This window comes from Odocoileus virginianus, chromosome 13 (assembly GCF_023699985.2).
Source record: "Odocoileus virginianus isolate 20LAN1187 ecotype Illinois chromosome 13, Ovbor_1.2, whole genome shotgun sequence".
Taxonomy (NCBI): domain Eukaryota; kingdom Metazoa; phylum Chordata; class Mammalia; order Artiodactyla; family Cervidae; genus Odocoileus; species Odocoileus virginianus.
In genome coordinates, this window is record NC_069686.1 from 21,895,498 (window position 1) to 21,917,076 (window position 21,579).

General features: G+C 39.6%; 1 protein-coding gene across 4 annotated transcripts in view; it reads right to left on the bottom strand.

The window, feature by feature from the left end:
• Positions 1–21,579, bottom strand: part of B3GALT1 (beta-1,3-galactosyltransferase 1) — a 153,795-nt gene that overhangs the window by 70,207 nt on the left and 62,009 nt on the right. Inside the window, exon 1 of one of the 4 annotated variants that reach the window (XM_070476102.1) lies at positions 15,164–15,184. The exons of the other annotated variants lie outside the window; for them this stretch is intronic. The gene's annotated coding sequence lies outside the window, so the exon portion shown is untranslated. Of the gene's footprint in view, positions 1–15,163; positions 15,185–21,579 lie in introns of those variants that run through there. 4 annotated transcript variants of the gene reach the window in all.

A 21,579-nucleotide genomic window follows, 5' to 3' on the forward strand; every position in this document is an offset into this window, starting at 1 on the left:
TCTTCAGATTGTTAGTGTATGATGATAATGTCATGAAGGAGTATAGTGTGTTATTTTAACTCTAATGAATGGTAAAAGATCTAAATGTGATCAGAAAAAACTATCAAACTCTAAGGAAAACAAATGCTAGAAACCACCCTCCGACTAATAAGCAGGCCTTTATGACCCTTCTCAATGATTTTTCAGAAATAAAAAGCAAAAATAAACAAAGGAGGAACTAATTAATCTTAAAACTTTTTGCTCCCAAATAACAAATGTCTAATGAAAAAATGAGCCTAGCTTTGTGAGAGATGGAAAAATATAATCAGAAATGAATTGGCAAATCAGAAAAGGGGATTAAATCTCTAAAATATAACAAGGCAATCTCCATGAAGTTAGCAAAATATAATGACACAATCAAATTAGGCCTAAAAAGACCAACAGAAATTCTCCATGGAAGACATACGAGGACTAAAAACTACATGAACAACATGCATCAACATAACTCATTAACAGAGAAATTGCATAATCAAAACAGAAATGATAACAACTACAACGCCGTCTGTGGTCTGCTATCATAAAATTCTCATAGCAATAAATGCTTGAACAGTTGTTTAAAAAATGGATACAATCTCTTCCATGTTGTGGAAAGCAAACTAGGCACAGGCGATATGGAAAAACATTTGAGTTTCTTAAAAAGCGGATCAAATTAAATGGATTAATATTGGATGAACATGTCAAATCCTCTACATTGTATAATCACTTTGCAAAATTATAAATTAGAAAACAATCTTAAAATTGGCAACCTGCACAATGTTCTCATCGAGATGTTTTATAATATCATCACATGGAACAATGCAGGATGTTCCATTCACATGAAAAATGAATCAAGAGGATGCTGGGGCATATATACTATCTATGGAATGTAAAGTAATTAGCCTCCAACTAATAAAAAAAAAAAATAAAAAAATAAAAAAAAAAAAGAAAGAAAAAAAAAATTAAAAAAAATAAATAAATAAATAAATACCATCACTTCCCAGCAAAGGTTTTAGGGGTATAAAGTAAAAAACACAATCATAAGACAAATATAAACAAAATAGAAAAATAGATCCATGTTATAAGTAATCAGATAAATTAACCATAAGAGTTACTGTTATTAATAGTTGGAGGCTTATTTAGATTTGTATTTGAGCTTCCTGGCAGACAGTGCAAAGATGAGAAATGTGACAAGTTAGTTACATAATTTAAATAATGGCAAGGATAATCATGCCAATTTTTCAGGAGAGATCAAGTTATTTTGATATTAAACTCTAGAATAGCTTTTACATGGAGAGAGATGATTAAATTATAAAATGGCCACTGTCCAAATACTGAAGCATATTTCAACCAACTAGTCCAATAAAATCCAAGGACAAATATTAAAACAAATTTAGTGATGGCAGTTCCAGAAGGAAGCGGATCATTATGATACAAACACATGGCTCAGGATATGAATACATGGATAGGTCAACTGTCCTCCATTTCCCCCCAGAGCACACTTTCATCTGGCATTGGAAATATCTGCATCACCAACATGTCAAGGTTAATTCTTTGGAAAAAACCTTGGAGAGCTGGCTTCCTATAATGCTGCTTCATGGTAGATGGATGGTCTATAAGCGTTGAAATTTAAAGCAACCAGTGTTAGGATTGTTAGTTTTACTGTGAACGATTAGAGAACAAGTCAGCCTGGATCTTTGTACAGGATGTAGAAGCCCTTCCATCTGAACACAGAAATGAGCTGAGAGAAATCAGGATTCTCCAGAGACATAACGTAGACTGATTCTAAGATTTGAATAAACATCCCAAATATTAACACAGAACACAGAAAAAAGTGCTTTTATGGGGGAATTATTTTTAAGATTGATATAAGAAGTTATTTCAGTTAATTCAGGCAAATAAATGGTCAATGGAGCCTTAAAAAGCAAAATGACTCTAAGAAGGACAAAAGGAAAGCAATGCACATGCGAAACGGAGTTCTTCAAAGACTCCCTCCCCACCCTAACTAAAAATTTCAAAAGGGAGTATTGCTTTTTTTTCTTATTTCTGTTCTATAGCACTATAATATCAAACTCTTTCTTTCTTTCCTAATAATTTTGGATCTCTTTGAATAATCTTTTAATTTTCTTTACCATCTATCTGCTACACAGGTTCTTAGGAAAATGCAAATTACAGTTTGCCAGTAGAATTTCAACCCAAATACACAGAAAAACGAAGGAGAGCTGAGTTTGATGGTGGAAACATGATCACTGAGCCTGCCTCTTAACCGGGTTACCCTTCCACTTCCCACATTTATTTGTTCTTGTTCAGAACCCATTGTTTGCAATCAGAGAGCAAGCAAGTACTTGAGGCTCTGAAATCTATTTTACATCAATCCATAGATAATTTCAAAGGTGGAAAAGGAAAGTCATCTCCTCTTTATCTTGATATTTGTAATTGGAGCTCTGGGAGACTGTTTACCTTCCATCTTCCACGGAAGCCATGAGATGAAAGCAAGGTGTGAAACAGCAGAGTCTTTGATCATTTTGACTTTGTGGAACTGGGTGGCCAGGATAAAAGCCCACAGTTGATCACATTAGTGAGTTCCCTCTTAAACTTTTAAAAAGAGGGAAATAAAAAGGATTTATCCAACAAATAGCATGTTAGAAAAACAGTGGCAATGAAGTTGACCTTTCTGTTATATCAAAGGGGCCTCACTAGGTGCCTCATGGATAAACTTCAAGGTTGAGGAAACTAACTGCTACACAAGAAAACTTTTTGCTTATCTATTTTTTCTGTTGGCTTATTTACAGAAGCTCAAAATCTTAAACTGCCAGTTAAATTGGGTGCCTGCTAAATGAGAAAATTTGCAACATATAATTTATTAAATGCTCTGGTTAATGTCACACAAGGTATAATAAAGGAGCTGGTACTCCTACTAGGGTTTTTTTTAATGCAATGGTAAATCAACAGAAAAAAAAAGTTTTAACTTTATTAACTAAGGCATTGTATTCTAGCATGTGTGTTTATTTATTAAAAACATCAAATTCAACCAGATTTATCTGAATAAGACATACATTCATTAGGCTCACTGCAAAGTGTTAGTTTATTCAGTGATAATAGAGCTGAAAAAATAATTGAGATGGATGAGTAACATAGGAGAACAAATTTCTGTTTCAGGAAGATTAGAAATATTTCTCAGCAGTTAGAGACAGATCTCCAGGATATGAGCAGCACTCAGAGGATTGGCACTTGATGCAGCAAAAACTGCATAACACGCCCAGTGAGGCTCCACCTTCCTCCTGAAGTATCTACGGTGGAGAATTTTCAAATTTGGGGAAAATCTCACTTGAAAAACAGGCTGGTTCTGAAGTAAAAAGGGAATCAGCTGAGAGGTAAAGTCTAAGGCTGATTTCTTCATCTTTCCCCTAGTGGAATGAGAGTAAAGAAAGTGTACTTAAAAGAGGAAAGAAATTCAAGCAATTGAGAGAGACAGAGAGACAGTTTGTAGCCTATAAAGTACTAACATCTGAAAAAAAAGATGAATGAATATCCATCATTTAGATGTCTGTTAACTAGATGCCATGCAGGTCAAACATCAGGTTGGGAGTTAAATTCTTCATTTCTGAAAATAAATGATATAGGATGTCTGCTTTATCCCTGGAGTCTCCAAAACATTGATCATTTAGGTTATTTACACCAGGGAATTTTACTTACTGCCTTACTTTTATAGTTTGTCTTTTCCCTACACATCTTATCTCTACAACTAGATTGGAAGAAAAGCCAAACTAATCATCTCCTCAGCAGCAGACAAAGGTTAGTTCCTACCTAGTCCCCATTCTTTTTGGACTTTTCCTTAGTAAAATGATTTTGCTCCCTTCTGTACCCTTCACATACTAGAAGCTAGAAAGGCAGATTCTAGCTTCAAATGAGTCACTGATCTAAGCTGCTCCATGGTGCCTCATTTCCTGTCAGTGATTGGGTTATGCAGGCACATTTGATTTAAACTCAAGTAAGATGGTAGGTGTTGTGAGAGGGCATCAAAGGGCAGACACTGAAATCATAATCACAGAAAACTAGCCATTCTGATCACTCGGACCATAACCTTGTCTAACTCAATGAAACTAAGCCATGCCGTGTGGAGCCACCCAAGATGGACGGGTTATGGTGGACAGGTCTGACAGAATGTGGTCCACTGGAGAAGGGAATGGCAAACCACTTCAGTATTCTTGCCTTGAGAACCACATGAACAGTATGAAAAGGCAAAATGATAGGATCCTGAAAGAGGAACTCCCCAGGTCAGTAGGTGCCCAATATGCTACCGGAGATCAGTGGAGAAATAACTCCAGAAAAACGAAGGGATGAAGCCAAAGTGAAAACAATACCCATTTGTGGATGTGACTGGTGATAGAAGCAAGGTCCGATGCTGTAAAGAGCAATATTGCATAGGAACCTGGAATGTTAGGTCCGTGAATCAAGGCAAATTGGAAGTGGTTAAACAGGAGATGGCAAGAGTGAATGTTGACATTCTAGGAATCAGCGAACTAAAATGGACTGGAATGGGTGAATTTGACTCAGATGACCATTATATCTACTACTGTGGGCAGGAATCCCTTAGAAGAAATGGAGTAGCCATCATGGTCAACAAAAGAGTCCGAAATGCAGTACTTGGATGCAATCTCAAAAATGACAGAATGATCTCTGTTGGTTTCCAAGGCAAACCATTCATTACCATGGTAATCCAAGTGTATGCCCCAACCAGTAACGCTGAAGAAGCTGAAGTTGAACGGTTCTATGAAGACCTACAAGATGTTTTAGAACTAACACCCCCAAAAGATGTCCTTTTCATTATAGAGGACTGGAATGCAAAAGTAGGAAGTTAAGAAACACCTGGAGTAACAGGCAAATTAGGCCTTGCAATACAGAATGAAGCAGGGCAAAGGCTAATAGAGTTTTGCCAAGAGAACGCACTGTTCAGAGCAAACACCCTCTTCCAACAACACAAGAGAAGACTCTACACATGGACATCACCAGATGGTCAACACCGAAATCAGATTGATTATATTGTTTGCAGCCAAAGATGGAGAAGCTCTATACAGTCAGCAAAAACAAGACCGTGAGCTGACTGTGGCTCAGATCATGAACCCCTTATTGCCAAATTCAGACTTAAACTGAAGAAAGTAGGGAAAACCACTAGACCATTCAGGTATGACCTAAATCAAACCCCTAACGATTACACAGTCAAAGTGAGAAATAGATTTAAGGGACTACATCTGATAGACAGAGTGCCTGATGAACTATGGACAGCAGTTCCTGACATTGTACAGGAGACAGAGATCAAGACCATTCCCATGGGAAAAACATGCAGAAAGGCAAAATGGTTGTCTGAGGAGGCCTTACAAATAGCTGTGAAAAGAAGAGAAGTGAAAAGCAAAGGAGAAAAGGAAAGATATTCCCATTTGAATGCAGAGAGAGTTCCAAAGAATAGCAAGGAGAGATAAGACAGCCTTCCTCAGTGATCAATGCAAAGAAATAGAGGAAAACAACAGAATGGGAAAGGCTAGAGATCACTTCAAGGAAATTAGAGATACCAAGGGAACATTCCATGCAAAGATGGGTTCGATAAAGGACAGAAATGGTATGGACCTAACAGAAGCAGAAGATATTAAGAAGAGGTGGCAAGAATACACAGAATAACTGTACAAAAATGATCTTCACGACCCAGATAACCACGATGGTGTGATCACTCACCTAGAGCCAGACATTCTGGAATGTGAAGTCAAGTGGTTTTCCAGTTGAGCTATTTCAAATCCTGAAAGATGCTGCTGTGAAGGTGCTGCACTCAATATGCCAGCAAACTTGGAAAACTCAGCAGTGGCCACAGGACTGGAAAAGGTCAGTTTTCATTCCAACCCCAAAGAATGCTCAAACTACCACACAATTGCACTCGTCTCACACGCTAGTAAAGTAATGCTCAAAATTCTCCAAGCCAGGCTTCAGCAATACCTGAACAGTGAACTTCCAAATGTTCAAGCTGGTTTTAGAAAAGGCAGAGGAACCAGAGATCAAATTGCCAACATCCGCTGAATCATTGAAAAAGCAAGAGAGTTCCAGAAAAACATCGATTTCTGCTTTATTGACTATGCCAAACCTTTGACTATGTGGATCACAATAAACTATGGAAAATTCTGAAAGAGATGGGAATACCAGACCACCTGGCCCACCTCTTGAGAAACCTATATGCAGGTCAGGAAGCAACAGTTAGAACTGGACATGGAACAACAGACTGGTTCCAAATAGGAAAAGGAATATATCAAGGCTGTATATTGTCACTCTGCTTGTTTAGCTTATATACAGAATACATCATGAGAAACGTTGGGCTGGAAGAAGCACAAGCTGGAATCAAGACTGCCACGAGAAATATCAACAACCTCAGATATGCAGATGACACCACCCTTATGGCAGAAAGTGAAGAACTAAAAAGCCTCTTGATGAAAATGAAAGAGGAGAGTCAAAAAGGTGGCTTAAAGCTCAACATTCAGAAAACTAAGATCATGGCATCTGGTCCCATCACTTCATGGGAAATAGATGGGGAACCAGTGGAAACAGTGTCAGACTTTATTTTTTTGGGCTCCAAAAATCACTGCAGATGGTGATTGCAGCCATGAAATTAAAAGACACTTACTCCTTGGAAGGAAAGTTATGACCAACCTAGACAGCATATTAAAAAGCAGAGACATTACATTGCCAACAAAGGTCTATCTAGTCAAGGCTATGGTTTTTCCAATGGTCATGTATGGATGCGAGAGTTGAACTCTAAAGAAAGCTGAGCAACAAATAATTGATGCTTTTGAACTGTGGTGTTGGCGAAGTCCCTTGGACTGCAAGGAGATCCAACCAGTCCATCCTAAAGGAGATCAGTGCTGGGTGTTCATTGGAAGGACTGATGCTGAAGCTGAAACGCCAATACTTTGGCCACCTCATGTGAAGAGTTGACTCATTGGAAAAGACCCTGATGCTGGGAGGGATTGCGGGCAGGAGGAGAAGGGGACGACAGAGGATGAGATGGCTGGATGGCATCACCTACTCTATGGACATGAGCCTGAATAAACTCCGGGAGTTGGTGATGGACAGGGAGGCCTGGCTTGCTGTGATTCAAGGCGTCACAAAGACTCAGACATGACTGAGCAACTGAACTGAACTGTGAGACTTGAAAGAAGATCTGCTGAGGGCTTCTGGGAATGGTTGCCTTCACCCTGAGAAGGGGGCATTCTGAACATACATCCTCTCTTTTACACCTTCACCTGTTGATGTGTCTATAAGTAATGCCTGCAGCTGTGAGCAAGGAGAATGGAATGATGGAAGAATGGGAATCATAGTTCCAATGGATGTGGATGAATTGACCAATCCTGGGCTTACTTGACTTCCACACACTTGCGGTTATCAGACATAATAAATTCCCTGCTTCTGCTGCTAAGTCACTTCAGTCATGTTAGACTCTGTCTGACCCCACAGACGGCAGCCCATAAGGCTCCCCTGTCCCTGGGATTCTCCAGGCAAGAACACTGGAGTGGGTTGCCATTTCCTTCTCCAATGCATGAAAGTGAAAAGTGAAAGTGAAGTCACTCAGTCTGTTCAACTCTTCGCGACCCCATGGACTGCAGCCCACCAGGCTCCTCTGTCCATGGGATTTTCCAGGCAAGAGTACTGCAGTGGGTGCCAGTGCCTTCTCCGCATAAATTCCCTGAAAGCACCTTAACTGATCAGTTTCTAGTCCCTTCAACTACACTAGTGTGTATGCAGCTCCCACTTCTTTTTCTTCCTCATCCTCCAACTCTACCTACCTATCTACTTATTATCATCTATTTATCATCAATCTCTAATTCTGTCCTCCTGTCTTGGTTTCATTTCTGAAAGTCTTTCTTTTGGGCTCTTAAAATAATTTCTAATAGCTCTCCCTGTCTGTAGCACTGGGCTCTGACTACATCCAGCAGACTGCAACCATCCAGCCTTTTCTAGAAGGGAAATTAAATCACATTATTCTTTCACCTAAATTCTTTCATAGTGTCTTATTATTGGGAGAAAAGAAAGCCTTCCTCAGCGATCAGTGCAAAGAAATAGAGGAAAACAACAGAATGGGAAAGACTAGAGATCTCTTCAAGAAAATTAGAGATACCAAGGGAACAAACATATCATACAAAATGAGCTCAATAAAGGACAGAAATGGTATGGACCTAACAGAAACAGAAGATATTAAGAAGAGGTGGCAAGAATACACAGAATTATAGAAAAAAGATCTTCATGACCCAGATAACCACGATGGTGTGATCACTCACCTAGAGCCAGACATCATGGGATGTGAAGTCAAGTGGGCCTTAGGAAGCATCACTATGAACAAAGTTAGTGGATGTGATGGAATTCCAGTTGAGCTATTTCAAATCCTAAAAGATGATGCTGTGAAAGTGCTGCACTCAATATGCCAGCAAATTTGGAAAACTCAGCAGTGGCCACAGAACTGAAAAAGGTCAGTTTTCATTCCAATCCCAAAGAAAGGCAAGACCAAAGAATGCTCAAACTACCACACAATTGTACCCATCTCACACACTAGCAACGTAATGATCAAACTTCTTCAAGCCAGGCTTCAACAGTACATGAACTGTGAACTTCCAGATGTTCAAGCTGGATTTAGAAGAGGCAGAGGAACCAGAGATCAAATTGCAAACATCCACTGGATCATTGAAAAAGCAAGAGAGTTCCAGAAAAACATCTACTTTTGCTTTATTGACTACGCCAAAGAATTTGACTGTGTGGATCACATCAAACTGTGGAAAATTCTTACAGAGATGGGAATACCAGACTACCTGACCTGCCTCCTGAGAAATCTGTATGCAGGTTCAGGACGCAACAGTTAGAACTGGACATGGAGCAACAGACTGGTTCCAAATCAGGAAAGGAGTATAAAGCTTAACTTTCAGCCTGAGAAATGTATATAGCATCTCTTATATCTTTGCCTTGAACTAATAAAGCCTACGTCATGATATGGGGGAGATCAATGTCATAATCACTAGGATCCCATCAATGAGATTAGAATAAATTATTATTATTTTTTATTTGCATTTTTTTGGGGAAAATCATTCAGGAGTTCTTGATAAACACTCTGCCAGAAGTAAAAAAAAAATTGCTTTAAATAATGATCTAAGTATGAAATGCTCAATAGACCAATACATAAAGAAGTAGTTACTGTGTGTATAAGATCCAGTGATCCAAGGTGCAATGTGATTTTTATCCCCATTCACAAGGAAAAATGCAAATTTGGTTTAGGGTATATCGTATTATTCACAGAAATAAGGCAGCCTTGATCCATGCTCACTTCATGTGGAAATAATTTATGGCTTTCTCTATAAAATGTATGAAATGGATTTATTACATGACCCTCTGGGTATATGTGCTTTATATTAAAGGACTGATCAAATGATCATATTGACAGCAAAGTGAACCAAGGAATAAAATTCTACAGCAAAAATCCCTCATGACCATTCTTCAGAGACTACTCAAGTAGTCGCAGTTCAAGCGGAAGTCAGTATATACTGAAACCAGATTTTAAATTTAGAAGACCTCTCTGATTTTGGAATCTGCCTAATATCGACCTGGAAAAGCCTACAGGTTAAAGCTTGGTCCCCAGAGGAAGGTCACCCAGGTAGGAATCCTACTACTCACTGGCTGTGTACCCTTGATAGAGTTGCTTAACCTCTTTGAGCTTTCACTTCCCCAAGTGTAAGTGGGGGTGATAGTAATGCCTAGCTATAGAATTGTCAAGAGGATTTAAATGTGTTAATGTTTGTCAAACACACTTAGAACACTGCCTGGCACATAGGAAGTGTTATGCAAGTGTTTGGTGGGTAAACAAGAATTTGTATTCATTTCCTGACACAGTTCCAGCGAATAATCTAAAGTGGAGATCTTTGCATTTATGCTACATTTCATAACAGGGCTACTAGAAAAAAATAATGTAGCTAGGAAAAGGGGGGGCACTTTACTTAAGAATTTAGTTAGGTCAATAGAAATGGTAATCTCAAAGCTCTGGCTAGGCATTTTTGTAATTAAGGGAGCAGTCATTAAAAAGTAGAAAAACTGCTATTTTAAACATCTACTGATAGAGTAAGGATTTGCACAATCTGACAGGAAAAGGAACACAGGGCTGATGGAAGGAGCTAACCAGGTTTTGCTCAAGAATGTGGACACCGACCCCATTCTGGGGAGGGGATGAGAGAGATGAGGTCTTTTTACTGGAGATGTACTTTCCTTCCTCTGTATCAGTTTTAAATCCTTGCCTCTCAAGTTGTCCTTGAGAAGTGTGTGGTTGTATGGGTCAGGGAGCGATGGGAATGGGGGTAGGGATGGGTGGTTCAACAGCGGTCTGCTAGAGATTTAAGGATAGGAAAGCTTCAAGGGCGGAGAAGGGAGGTGGGATAAATTGGGAGATTGGGATTGACATATACATACTATTGACACTGTGCACAAAGTAGATAACTAATGAGAACCCACTGTATAGCTCAGGGAACTCAGAGCTCTGTGGTGACCTACATAAGAAGAACAATTCAAAAATAGAGAGGATATATGTATATGGATAATTTATTCATTTAGCTGTGTAGCAGAAAGTAACACAACTGTAACACAATTGTAAAGCAACTATATTCTAATAATAATTAAAAAAAAACATAAAAAAAGGAAAGCTTGCCCATAGCTTATCCAAGTGGAGACATCTTGGATGGAATCAGACTCACAGTGCTCATCCTGGCATCCTGGTGCCCGTGGGCAGGGGCATTCAAGTTCACTCCCATCACCCTAGTTGACCCCAAGTCAGGTGTTAATCTAAACTGAACATCTCAGCTTAGGAGAAATATTCTTTCAGGAAAAAAAGGTGCTAAAATCTCAGCTGAGACCAACTCACTGGGTAGAGTTAGATTTCCCAATGGGTAGGTTAAAACGGTCTTAGCAGATGTGCAAAAGGAGTGGGAGTCAAACCTGAGTGCCAGGGAGCAAGCCTGGGACTGAGCGTGGCTTCAAGGGGATACCCCTGAAAGGGCTGACTTCTTCTAGTGATTTATTGTATTACATGATAGTCTGATGAAGCATAGAGTTAAAGAGAAATCCCCACCTCTTTCGAATTCTCTTTAGTTACTGCTAACTCCAGAGAGGCCTGAACCACTTGTCCATCCTTGCATGGTGGTGGCTGTACAGAAAATAGAGGAGGAACGCAAAGGGAAGTGGGCCGCACCTCTACTCTTCTGTCTCCATCTGTGGAGACTGTATCCGTGTAGATTCGATACCATCTGTGTCTATAATTTCCACACGGTAACCACTTGGCACAGAGTGATTCTTGATTCATGGTGAAGCTGGCAATTACAGGAGGAACAGGGGATTTAGCGAAGCAGAGGTGGAAAGCTCTAAAGGGATTTACAATGACATTCACCTTCCTCAATGTATACTACAAGAAAGGGTCTTTTTGCTGTTGCAGTAATAATATGTTTTATTACCCAATAATAAAATAGCTGTTTTCTTTGAAAAAAACCCTTTCAATAGTAAAGGTTATTATTACCATCACCATCATTATTGCTTGGACTCTATCATTACTGAGCACTTATGTGCCAGGCACTGTCCCAAAGGCTTTATTTACACCCTTCCATTTTAACCTTAAGACTTCCCTGCTGGCTCAGGTGGTAAAGCCTACAATGCGGGAGACCCGGGTTCAATCCCTGGGTTGGGAAGATCTCCTGGAGAAGGAAATGGCAACCCACCATAATATTTTATCCTTAAAATATTATGTCCATTTTGTTGGTGAGAAAATCAAGGCCAGAGAGGTTAAGAAACACAATAGCATTGCAAAGTTAGTGACAGAGTCAGGATTAAAACCCAGATCAGTCTGACTCGAACAAGGGTAGTAAGAATGCAGCCAACATAGAAAATGAACACATTAACTACCAAATCATGTATATTATCTAGGGTGAAACAGATAACCAAATCATCATTTCTTTAAAGAGAATCAAATAATGCTGCAGAGCTTCATTACCATTTCCCCATATTTATTTAATTTGACCTTATAATCTCCTTGTAAGGCAAGTGATGTATGACTCCTGTGTAGCAGATGAGGAGCCTAAGACATTGTATGTGAACAACTAACCTAAGGTGGAACTGACAGCTAGGCTTCCTGGCTGAAAATCATCCTCTTCCCACTAGTCTGCACTAATAGGAATGATCTAGATTCAACAGATCTTTTATGATGTCGAAGCCCATCCAAATTCAGAGTAAGAGGCAGACCTGCCATTTGCATCTGTGTTGATTTAATAGCTATAGTGATTCAGAAAAGCTGACTAGTGGGAATGATTGGAAATGAGCAGGGGAAATTGCTTTCAATGTATCACTCATGAATCAATGGTTCTTGCTGATTTGAACAGTTGGAAAAAAGTTTACTGATATGAAATTGGAAAAGCAGTTGTAGAGAAGCCCTGAGGCTGAACAGAGCTTTGTCAGCCTTCACAGAGGGCTTTTATCTTCTCATTTGACTTCATGAACAGTGAGCACAGTGAAAACGGATGCTACTCCCTAAATGAGAACTCAGCAGCAAGAGGGAATCTGAGGTTTGGCCCCTGAATTCATAAGGAAATCTTGACATGACTCCTTTACATAATAAGGAAATCTTTACATGGACAATTCTAGATCCAAGCACTTCTGCTAAATGCTCAGCGAAGCATGACATTCAAGGATTTTATGCATTTGTTCCAATTAGCTAGTTGATTTACTCCAGCAATAGGAAATAAAATATTTCTAATAATATGATATAGCCCAGTGCACTGTGGTGTCGATCAATGAAAATTACACTGCATTCTCATAGCTTCTGAACTACAACACAGTGAAGAACCTGACTGGAATGGCATGTGAACTCTTCCGAGATGACCAAAGAGAAGTTCTGTCCTGGGAGAGCTGTGTCACTGTCAGCTGAAATCTGAAAACAAGGACTAGGGAAAATAAAAGCTGCTCGGGAGTGCTAACCTGGTACACACAGCCCTTTCTGGAATCTGCTGCTTTGTTGATTATCACAGGCTGTGTGGCTAGTGGTTTTCACTTTGTTCTGCAGTGCTGTGACCATGACCATTTCCCCCAGGTCCTCTTCTGCTACTAACAGATTTGGTCCTCTGACTCAGATTCTCCCTTTATTTTATTATTCAGCTATGGAAATTTTGACCTTGACTTATACCAAATGGCGATCACTACTTAAACAAAGTACTTACTTTTGAGTGAAAGTGAAAGTGTTAGTCACTTAAGCCATGTCTAACTCTTTGTGACCCCATGGACGGTAGCCCACCAGGCTCCAATGTCCATGGAATTCTCCACACAAGAATACTGAAGTAGGTTGCCATTTCCTTCTCCAGGGTATCTTCCCAACCCAGGGATCAAATCCTGCATTGCAGACAGCTTCCTTTACTGTCTAAGCCATCAGGATAAGGCCAATTATATATTGTTTTAATTCACGAACTTCCTCAGGGCCACAAATTTATGTTGACCATGTGGTATAAGTCAGAAGTGCACAGGAAATGGATGGGCAGACTAATACATGTTGATGGTTCAATGCTTCTTATACCACGGTAATAAACATTATCTTTAAATATTGCGTTTTAAAACAGCTTTAACAACAACAAAAAAAACAAACAAACCTTACTGCCATAAAAACACTAAGCCCTCATTCACTCAAAGCACTAGTTAGATATAAGAGGGTGACCACTTCTGTTATCACTACTCACATGTGGTTTTCACATTGTCATACTATTAATAACACTGTGTCCTACTGTGCTTGAAATGCTCTGTGCTCTCATTTTTATATGACATCATTGTACATAGGCTTTGTAAATATTTACACAGTCCAGAGAGCCATAATTTTCATTTTCAGAGATTTATCACTGTATTAAATTTCCAAATTTTGTCTCACCACTCTTAATTGTTGAGCATTTGGGTTGTTTCCAGTTGTGTGCTTTTACAAATAAGGTAGTTATATACATCTTTGAACAAGTAGGCTTAAAAGGTACTTTCTTTAGATAATTCCCCAGGGTGGGGATACTAGCTCAAAGGTCATGATCATCTCATTTAGCTCTTGCAGCTCCAAATGCTCTCTAAAAATAACGTGCTAATTAGCATGGCACCTGGGCAACTAAATCCTATTTTCACCTTCAGGAATGTTTATACTGTCATGAAAAAAAGGATATAGCTTCAGAACTCTCCAAAAGCAAGAGGCTATGAACATTGTCTGCAGCTAAGCATGCCCACAGGACTCCTCAGAGGCACATATTAATACATCTTGTAGCTGACCATCAATCTGTGGGCCCAGTGACAGGGGCCACCATGTATGACAATTACTGAGCCTCATGTGCCCCATGCATTTGAGCTGGGCTGCTGGAATTCAGTACTTGGGCACCTTGGGAACAGAGTCGGGGAGCAACGGGGTTTAAAAAGGAAACTGGCTAGATAAGGTGGCTTGGATTACTCTCAGCTAGGAATTCCTCATGCCATCTCTTTCATGCCGATTTACATCTACCATTGCTGGTTACTCCTAAGACTGACCCTCTCCTGTTGCCACTGCTAATGGTCATGCTTATTTCTGCTCTATGCAGTCATCGGCCCCGGCTTCTGACAGAGGTTACCAGCCTGGAAAAACTGCTTTTAAATCTAATGAGATGGGTGGTGTCCTTAAGACAGAGGAAGTTAATGACCACAGAAACTTTGCTGAATTTCATTTCCTCTGACTGCAGGACTTGGCATTTGAAACCAAGATTAGCTAGAAGGGCACATTGTCTCTTTGACCTCTATTCCTGCCCTCGCCAGAGTCTCTGGGCAGCCATCTGGGCGCGATCAGACAGTTTCTTCTCCATCCCCACCCCACGCTAAGCAGTCACCTCACCCTTCCTGATTATTTGCTCTTAAAGGCATCAGCTCTGTTGGGGATAAGAAGATAAATTCCCAACTAGCTTCACGGTAAGAAAATGTGTGGAAAATGATTAAACTTTCTTCTTTCAGATTCCAGAAGAATAACTCCCACTCTGCTGGTGGAGGCATCACATAATGACTCAGAGGCAGGCGTTAGGGGGAGGTGGGGGGTATAATGGATCTCACACCTCACTTGGCGCCAGGAAATAACAATTGCATGGACTCTCAGCTTTTACCATCTTCTCTCTCACCATCAGCAGATGCAGTTGACACAAGATAAATAGAGAAATGTCCCCCGGTGGACCACTAACATTTGGGATTTTTTTCCTCTGTTGAGTTCAATGATGAAACCTGTTGAGTTCAATGATTAAACCTCACTGAAAAAGGTATTACATTTTTTTGGACCCTCTTTATTCTTTCCAATCACTTTTCTTTTTCTTTCAAACTTAACTTGTTTAGTATGAGATGGGGAGGAGGGTGGGTATAACAGAAGGGTAGAAATGGTAAATTGCAAACTCTACCATATTCCCCCATGAGCGCCAACCTATAACACACAGCCTGTTCCTGTTTCATGTTCTCTGCCATCCACTATAAATTACATGTCCCACCAGACTCTGTCCATACCTTAGGGAGAACTCTCCAGTAATCAGAGGAGTCACACAGTCAAAAGCTCTGTCTACTATTTAACCTAAAATGTTCCTTTCTTTAATGTATTCTTATTATTCTCGCTTTATGGTTACTGTTAAGATAATTTCATGATCTTGTAAACAGAGCTTTTAAAGGGACTTATAGATACCATAATTAGATTTACCTATTTAGGAAGGCTTCACAGACAATTTAAGCTTTTAGAAATATATTTTGAAAAATACTTGCATACTTTTCTACTGAAAATCTTTAAGTGCATGCTCTGTTAAAATAACTTTCCCTCCAGGAGTGGGGAAGGGTGTAAATTACTCATTTTATTTATGGAATAATTAAGATAACACACTACGTTCATTTGGATGAGCAGATTCTATCATAGTGCTATTGTATCATCTAATATTGCAATTCTTTGATCCTGAACATGTGTGCATTTTTAATTTTTCTTAATTGTTCTGAAATTCACATAAGAGACTATTAACTATTTTTAATGGAAGAATGTAGTGTCATTTAGTATATTTACCATGTTGTACACCACCACCTCTACTGACTTCGGAAATCTTTTCATCATCCCAAAAGGAAACCTTTTACTCATTAAGCAGGCACTCTCTGTTCTCCTCTCTCTTCAGCCCTTGGAGCTACCAAGGGCTTTCTGTTTCTCTGGATTTATCTATTCTAGAAATTACATATAAATGGAATCAAACAATATGTGGCCATCTAAGTCAGGCTTCTTTCACTCAGCATAACGATGTCAAGGTTGGTCCTCATTGTAGCATGTATCACTACTTCGTTCCCATGTATTTTTTTTTAATAATAATTTTATTTATTTATTTATTTGTGGCTCTGCTGGGTCTTCGCTGATGTGGGGGTTTTCTCTAACTGTGGCAAGCAGGGACGATTCTCTAGTTGCGGTGTGTGGGCTTCTCGTTGCACTGGCCTCTCCCGTTGCAGAGCATAGGCTCTAGGGCATGCGGGCTGCAGGAGCTGCAGTTCCTGGGCACTAGCGCACAGGCTCAGTAGTTGTGGCTCATGTGGTTAGTTGCTCTGTAGCATGGGGGATCCTCCCGGACCAGATATCAAACCCACGTTTCCTGCATTGACAGGTGGACTCTTCACCACTGAGGTACTAGGGAAGCCACTGATGTGTATTTTTCACAGCATGTGACTCTTAACATCTCCAGACTCTAATGCTTTCAAGCTAATGTTGGCTTGAAAAACAAATGCAAAGTAAGCAATCCATGGGGTCATACTTCATAATCAAGTTCTGGAAAACCAAAGTGTTATAGAACACACAGGTTTACCCAAGAGCTACAGGATGCCTTCCTCCATCACATGGCATCTCATTTATTGAGCCACTTCACTGTTGCTAGAAGAAATGAAGAGCCTATAGTCTTTTGGAGATCTTCAACTCTGAAATGCTGTTTTTATTTGAAAGAACTTTCTTCCATAGTCTTCAGGTGGGTCATTTATACAATTTTTAAAAAAATAATTTTTAATTGAAGGATAATTACAATGTTGTGTGTACTGAATATACATATGGCAGAAACCAACACAGTAGCTTTTGTGGTTAACTCTGAAAAGCCCTGGTGCATCCTGTCAATGGCCATGAGAGTGACAGGTCCACTCTAACCTAGGCTGCCAGTCAGGTACCATAACACCTGTAAAGCTTAAATAGAGTTGAAGCCCATCACTGAGACTTCAGCATGGATCACTTTTCTGGTTTCAGAACAGTGGCATTTTGTAGTGGCAGGAAACAATTCAAGGGGACAACTAAGCTTCCAAAGTATAGCAATTTAGTCAATAAGTCAGGCTTTATCAATGAAGTGTGCATCTGTAAGAATATGTCAAGATGTACTAACAAAAAGATGTGAAAGAGTCCATCCGAGCTTCATGGGCATAGAAATGTTGTTGGAATTGACTATTTACTTGAACGTGCTTGACAACGGACAGCTGCATAGAGATGTCATCAGGATAGATGTCTCCTCTTTGTCAGGGAGTTCTGACAATTTTAGTGAGCCTTGCAGAGTACAGAATATGTTCTTTAGAACATGACTACTAAAGTTGATTGTTAAAAGCAGTGCTGTCAATTTTTTGTACACACAGGAAAAGATTTTAGCGCAGCACGTTAGGGTCAATGGTCAAAGCTCATCGTGCCTGGAGATGACTGGAACAGAGGTTCTGGTCACTCTGGATCTCATGAGTCATCCCTAGGGCTCAGAGTTCAATAGTTTAGCACACCAGCTTAGAGGCACTTGTATGTAATGTGATATTACCCATAAATATTTTTCAATCAAGATTCTTTTAGTCACAGGAAGTCTGTGTTAGGAAAAAATGCTTTGAAAACTAGCTCCACTTTCTTGAGGTACTGTCTTAAATATGGTGGATGTAATGTATATTGTCACCCTGCTTATTTAACTTATATGTAAAGTACATCATGAGAAACGCTGGGCTGGAAGAAGCACAAGCTGGAATCAAGATTGCTGGGAGAAATATCTGTAACCTCAGATATGCAGATGACGCCACCCTTATGGCAGAAAGCAAAGAGGAACTTAAGAGACTCTTGATGAAAGTGAAAGAGGAGAGTGAATAAGTTGGCTTAAAGCTCAACACTCAGAAAAATATGATCATGGTATCTGGTCCCATCACTTCATGGCAAATAGATGGGGAAACAGTGGAAACAGTGGCTGACTTTATTTTGGGGGGTTCCAAAATCACTGCAGATGGTGACTACAGCCATGAAATTAAAAGATGCTTACTCTGTGGAAGGAAAGTTATGACCAACCTAGACAGCATATTAAAAAGCAGAGACATTACTTTGTCAACAAAGGTCTGTCTAGTCAAGGCTATGGTTTTTCCAATGGTCATGCGTGGATGTGAGAGTTGCACTCTAAAGAAAGCTGAGCGGCGAAGAATTGATGCTTTTGAACTGTGGTGTTGGCAAAGACTCTTGAGAGTCCCTTGGACTGCAAGGAGATCCAACCAGTCCATCCTAAAGGAGATCAGTCCTGGGTGTTCATTGGAAGGACTGATGTTGAAGCTGAAACTTCAATCCTTTGGCCACCTGATAAGAAGAGCAGACTCATTTGAAAAGATCCTAATGCTGGGAAAGATTGAGGGCAGGAGGAGAAGGGGACAATAGAGGATAAGATGGTTGGATGGCATCACTGACTCAATGGACATGGGTTTGGGTGGACTCTGAGAGTTGGTGATGGACAGGGAGGGCTGGCGTGCTGTGGTTCATGGGGTCGCAAAGAGTCAGACATGACTGAGCGACTGAACTGAACTGAACATGGCAAAGATAACAAATGAACTCTTGTGTGATGTTTTCCTGAGTCACCATGCAACTTGTCTGAGATCTGTGATCCACATAGGGAGATAGACCTTGGCAGTTACCAAGCAAATAATTTTCCTAACATTCGCACTGACATTTTGATATACATTTTAAAAAGCTGAATGTGTTAAGATGTGTGATATTAAGTGGAAGGGATTACATATGTGGTAAATTCTTTTAATAGTTTCCATAATTCGCTGAACAGATGGATCAAGCTCTCTCATCCAGCGATTACTCTGAAATGAATAACAGTTATGAGTTTGAGTGGCACTGTGAGAACAATACAATATGTGATGCTCCAGTTATTACTGTTCTTTTTGATGGTTGTTTTCATAAACAGACATTCATGTTTGGCCCTGACTGCTGGACACTACACCACAGAGTTCCTGGACACATGAAATGACCAGCACCTACAACTTAGGAGAGGTCCTAACAGCCTCTCTGAGCATGCAAACCAAGGGACTCACATTTCAACAATGCTCCATGTAGTAGCTATGATCAATAAATACTAAACAAAGAAAAAATGCACACTGATCAGGACTAACTGCATCAGAAAAACAGGAAATCACTGTGAATATATTCTGTGCAAGCTGAGGAGTCTTTCCACAATGGAAAGAAATTGGAACTCTCATAGCAGGTAACTTAAATAAATCTGTTGGAGTTTTAAAATATTTACCAGCCTGAAATAGTTCTACTACCTTCCTGAGTCTGCCATTCCCTTCTCATCATGCAGATCATTAAATTCAGATAATCTACATATGGCAAGCAATTCCAAATGGCTCCAAATGTCTTTCTTCTGCAATGTAGCTTGTTTAAAAAGACTGAAAAAAATGTGTGGAAAGAAAAAAAAAAAAAACCAACTGAACATGATGTCCAAAATACTTCACTTACATCTGACATCTAGTAACATTCAATGAATGAATGAGAAAAAGATGTGTTTCTGCTGGGTAAATCTCCTTTAATTTTCTTATGGACTCTCAAGTGAGAGTATACCTGCAGAGATCTAGCCTTCTCCCAATTCTGTGACCAAAATCCTTTCATTTGATGTCATTGTTAATTGATAAGTGTCTCATAAGGAGATAATCAAAGATGGGTATAAGAATCAGCCCAAGTACCCTCACTTTCCAAGGAGGTAGCACAGACTTGCTTTGGTAGGCCCACCTGTCAGTCTAGCAGAAAGGGATAAGTTAGAGAAAATGATTTAACATTTTAGTCAATCCCTAGAGAATCTCACTCAAAAGGATTTGCCACCCTCCCATTTGTACAGGTTGATACTCCTTTATAAGTGCTCTTTTCCTTATGTGATCCATAAACCATAAGATTCTGTTTATTAGAAGCACACAAATTACGTTTAATGCCAAAGTTCTCTCCATATCCTAAGACAAGCAGAAAAAAGACAAAATATTGAAGTAGCTCTTGGGTCTCTATTTTACCTGCTAATGGAAGACGGATACAGACTCTTTTCCTTGTATCCAGTATAAATACAACTTAGTTCTGTGTTTCCACACAATTTATGTATTGATAAGGAAAAATGTTCAAACACTTCAATCTTAGGAGGATGCAAAGTATAGGGAAATAAGATAATGGACACAGAGGAGTTGATAGGAGAAGCAGAGAAAGGAAAAGGAGAAAAAATACAGAGGAGAAAAGTAGAGAGAAGTAAACTAGAACACAAGAAAGTAAAGCAAGTAAATGGTGAACTGATTCAGAGTTAAAGAGGAAAAACCATTTTGTAGTTTATCCTTCAACTAGGAATATTCATCCACCAAATGCCTACGTTTTTCGAGGTCCCTAGCTTTGGTATTTAAAACACATGGATGAATGGACAGATTATCCCCAAATTCATGCTTATGCTAGACCAGTGGTTTTCAACCTCAGAACTATTGACAATTTGGGTCAGATAATTTTTCTGCTGTGAAGCCTGACTTGTGCATCACAAGACGCTTAGCAGCATCTCTGGTCTTCACCCACTACATGCATGCATGCATGCTAAGTCGCTTCAGTTGCGTCTGACTCTTTGTGACCTTATGGACGATAGCCAAGCAGGCTCTCTTTCCATGGGATTCTCCAGGCAAGAATACTGGAGTGAATTGCCATGCCCTCCTCCAGGGGATCTTCCTGAACCAGGGATCGAACCTACATCTCTTGCACTGCAGAGGGATTCTTTACTATTGAGCCACCGGGGAAGCCCTCATGCACTACATGCTCCCAGTGAATTGTGACAAACAAAAGTATCTTTGGTCACTGCCAAATGTCTCCTAAGGCAAAACTGCCCCCAGTTAAGAACCACTGTTCTAAGCATATGGACCCACTCAGTGCTGGAAATATATTTGGTGATTAATGACAATACACTGGATAAACATCACAATAAAATGTCTTTTTTTAAATTGTTCTTAGAAAATTATAAATGTCCTCTTTTGGAGGAATGCTATAACAGTTTCATACAAGGTTTTGTTTTCTCTAAGGAAAATAGTTTTGTTGGTAGATACAAAGATTCATAATGATTATTAGCATTAATAGTTGATATACTACTGAATGTCATCAAGTGTCACGTTCATATTATATATATAGTTTGTTTACCTGTTCATTTTAATTTCTGTTATTACAAAAACTCTATTATAAACTCTTATTTTCCACCA